This window comes from Miscanthus floridulus, chromosome 8 (assembly GCF_019320115.1).
Source record: "Miscanthus floridulus cultivar M001 chromosome 8, ASM1932011v1, whole genome shotgun sequence".
Classification (NCBI taxonomy): Eukaryota; Viridiplantae; Streptophyta; class Magnoliopsida; order Poales; family Poaceae; genus Miscanthus; species Miscanthus floridulus.
Window position 1 is genome coordinate 81,280,689 of NC_089587.1, and position 4,680 is coordinate 81,285,368.

Consider the following 4,680-nt stretch of genomic DNA (forward strand, 5'->3'; position numbering starts at 1 on the left):
GACTTTATCACAGGCCTTCCAACAACGCCCCAAGGTCACGATTCAATCTGGGTCATTGTTGATCGTCTCACAAAGTCAGCCCATTTTGTACCAGTTCACACAACATATCACGCGGGTAAATACTCTGAGTTATATGTTTCCCAGATCGTGAAATTGCATGGAGTACCCAGGACTATAATCTCAGATAGAGGACCACAGTTCATAGCTCGTTTCTGGGAGCACTTACACCAAGCTTTGGGAACCAAATTAATCAAAAGTTCAGCTTATCATCCGCAAACTTCAGGATAGACAGAGCGAGTGAACCAAATCCTAGAAGATTTACTCAGGGCTTGTGTAATATCTTCAAAAGGTTCATGGGAGAAATGGTTACCTTTAGCTGAATTCTCCTATAACAACAGTTATCAAGCGAGTATCAAAATGGCTCCATTTGAAGCCTTGTATGGCAGAAAGTGCAGAACTCCATTGAATTGGATTGAGCCCGGTGAGAGGAGATATTTTGGTATTGATTTTGTCAATGAAGCCGAAGAACAAGTACGTATCATCCAACAACACATGAAAGCAGCTCAATCAAGACAGAAGAGTTATGCCGATAGAAGAAGAAGACCACTAACTCTTGAAGTAGGTGACTATGTGTACTTGAGAGTATCACCCATGAAAGGTGTGAAGAGATTTGGGATGAAAAAGAAGCTTTCACCAAGATATGTAGGGCCATACAAAATTCTGGAACGAAAAGGAAATGTTGCGTACAAGCTACAACTACCACCAGAGATGAGTGCAATCTTTGATGTGTTCCATGTTTCGCAGCTAAAGAAATGTCTTCGAGTACCGGAAGAAGCTATTGCACCCACCAACGTGCAGCTTCAATCGGATTTGACTTATGAGGAAAAGCCAATTCGAGTATTAGAAGAGATGGAGAGAGTAACAAGGAGTAAGATTATTAAGTTCTATAAGGTGGTGTGGAACAATCACAGTGAACAAGATGCAACATGGGAAAGAGAAGATTATCTGCAAGAAGTTTATCCCGCCTTTTTCCAAGAATGGTAGGTCTTGCAAATCTCGGGACGAGATTTTTATAAGGGGGAGGGGCTGTAACACCTCGGGTGTTAGCCTTGCATAACTTGACTCGCATAACATGAGCATGAGCATCAAGCATTCATAAATCATCATTTACAATTGAAACATCTGATCGAAACATATGAAACATTGCTCGTTATTTCGTGTTTCTTGTAACATATGCATATGATCATGTGCAAATAAATGCTAGTGTGTAATGTTGGTCACTATAACACCTTAGCTACACTTAGGTTAACCAAAGGAACCTTGTTCATGAAGGCCACATTTCATGATCAAGCACTTAAGCGATATTTCATGTGTTGTCCTGAATAGCTATATGAGTGACTACTACATGAAATGCTTAAATGACCTTGCAAATTGTTTTAACATGCTTAGAGTATCATCATGAATAACTTTGGTATTTAGGGCTAGGGCTAGTTTGGTCATTTAGCCATGGTTTGAATGTGTATCTTGATTTCAAAGTGACATGTTTGACTAAAGTTGAACTAGGTGTTAGAGACCTTGCATGGAGAAGTTCACTAAAGCAAAGTTGTAGTGTTTGACATTAGGAACAACTTTTATTTTTGGGTCATCACCTAATTTAGCTTCTAACATGCTTGAATGGGTCCCACAAAAACCAGCTTTTCACAGTTTTCAACACTTAACAAATTTTCTAAGTGTTTGCTCGACTGACAGCCTGACAGCCCTATCTTAGTGATGATATTACTCCCGTTTTTGTTGAGAATTGGAGCATGATCCTTTAATAACAATTGGAGACGGTACTTAGGGCTACAATTTTCGTTTACAAATCATTCACTGAATCACCCTGTGTCGATGGCAAATTCAACTTGAAATCTCGTCGTCAGGCTCGGCTTCGCGTTGTCTGACGAACTGAATCGCCAGCTCGGTGGCCGACCGGCGTCAGGACAGAGCCGCCGCGTGGAGGTCCCGTTGGCCGCGCGTCGCCAGCGTCCTGACCACGCAGGCCACGCCGCGCCTGGGAGCGCCTTCATCACCGCCAGTGCCCGCCCGAGCCATCCCGCGCTCCCATTTCGCTCCCGGCGCCTTTTCTTCCCCGCTGCTGCAGCCGCCGAGCTCTCAGAGCCCCGCCGTCGCCATAGCCGCGCGAAGCCGCACCTAGCCGCTCCCGCACCACCGTGATAGCTCCACCGTCTCCCCAGCACCCCATTTCTTCTTCCCGTGATCGCTGACAGCGTTTGGTAAGCCATCGCCGCGCGCATAGGCTCGCCGGAGTTCCGCCGTGAGCCCCGTCGTCGTGGCCACGCCGCCACAGTCCTCCTCCCGCTCCGTTAGCTAGCGCGCTAAGTCCGCCGTAGTACCCTGGTGCTCGTCCGAGCCTTAGATCGAGCCACCGAGGTCGTCACTAGCGTTTTGCCGTGGTCCAGCTCCGCCGTTCCGCCATGGTCGCCGCCGACAGCTCTAGAGTCGACCATAGGCCCGGCCAAGTATACCAATCAACGCGCTAGGTCATGTAGGTCGTATGGTGATGATGTCACCGCCGGCGAACTCACCGTCGTCAAGTTCTCGCCGCGCCGTGACGAAGCAGCGCCGCTGCTTTGCTCTGTGTCACTGACGCGTGGGGTCCCCTGACCAGCGGGTCCCACCTGTCAGCGACAGCAGTAGAGAGGGCTAATTCATTTTGAATCCAGTTTTTGATTTGTTTTGTTATTTTTGTATCTTTAGTTTGGTAGCTCCAAAAATTGTGAAATAAATATGATTGTGTTGCTTAGGAAGTGTGGTAATTAAGAAAAATATGTTCTTGGGTTCAACAGTAGAAATTTTTGGAGATTTAAATAGGGATTTCAAATGTGCTTTTGAATGCATTCAAATTTGTTTATTTTATATCTAGAGTTCCTGTGCTCCAAAAATTATGAAATTTTTGTGGTAGGCTATTCTTGTTATATATGAGCTTGGATAAAAATTTGAAGACCAGTGCATGTGTAGATCTATAGTTATAGATTTTTCTTTTATAAATAGTTAATACTTGCATGAATTTTTATAAATTAATTATGAGTCCAAAATTCATGAAATTTGTTGGAGGTGATACTAGTACCATATGGATGTTAGGAAAAATAAGAAATCTGTTTCTTGACACTTTTCAATAGGATTTTCCATTTATGCTATTTCAAGCCTTGCTTCCTTATCATTTTGTATAGGATGTTCTACTTAGCAAAATGACATGAAATTTTTATAGTAGCCCTTTGATAGCATTAGTAAGACTCTGTAAATTTTTGAGAATTTATTAAGTACATCTGATATATATTTATCATTTAACCTAGATATCTAAATAAAATAATAAAGGCAATTTAATAAATAGTTTGGGGCTTCACCATTATATAATCTTAACTGTTTCTGGTATGCTTACACTGTTGGTAGGTTCTAGGTTATCAAATTTTGAAGGATTACATGAAGTAGAGGTGTTATTACTTTATATTGCATGTTAAGTCATTTCCGGACTGATTCTAGAATATGATGAGTTACATGTTGAAACTGATGTAGACTGTAAAAATGGTTAATAACAAAGTTGTATAAAATTTGATAAGTTTTCCAGAAAGTCCGGGATCACTAGATTTGGATTTGTAGAACTCCAGTTATGAGTGAAACAAGTAGATACTGTTTAGGGCATAGTCGATGCTTTGTAGAAGTAGTTAAGTAGTAAGCGAGAAGAGATATGCACCTACTCAAACAACGTGATGCACTTGTTAACATATATGCATTCGTAATACTTATACCATACTCATGCATCTAGGATCGGAGGAAGAAATCACGTTGCTGGAATTCGAAGAAGCAGAGGAAGGGAACCCGCAGGAGGATCCGCAAGCCGCAGCTCCCGAAGGCATGGAGCCGAACCCTGAAGAGCTTCCGGAGTGCCCTGACCACCGTCCTACTTCCTTTCTGCGAGGCAAGCCCCGGAGCATTATAAGTCTCCCAGTAATTTACAACTGTTTACTTACGTATTTATGATTGATGCATTAGGTTATAAGAGTTGAATGAAACCACTTGATGCATGTACAATCCTTGTCCAGATATTATCCCTTTAACCGGTATAGGTCCAGGATCGAATATATATGCTTAGCCATGCTTAGACCGGTAGAAGTCGGGTGATGTCCTGTCACCTGCGAGATATAGGTGGATACCGGAGCACGGTTGGCTATATCTGCTATCGTGGAACAGAACCATGAGGTAAAAGTAATTGAGACCGGACGGGAGGTCGATAGAAAAGCAACAAGGCATGGAGGTCTTGGGTGTGGATCTATCCCTGTCTGTGTCGATCAAGGACCGTACCGTTGTTGGAACTTCTGACAAGATTGAACGCATGCCTCTCACTTAGCTGGCCGGATAATTCGTTCCAACCGCGAAGCCGAGTAATTCAACTCAGGCCGGGAATCGTTCTGTGTGCGCTCCTTCCGGGGAACGATCAGACTGAGCCCAAGGGCAGGCTTGGCCTGAGCATCCTGGCATCTGGTGTTCCAGATTGTGCGGCGCAGTACGAACCCGCGAAATGTGTACCGGAGTTGTACCAAAGGTGACCTAAGACTATCGTGGCTGATAGATCTGGGGTTTGTGTTAGGAATAAATTCCCAGCTGGTAGAAATCGATTCGAAT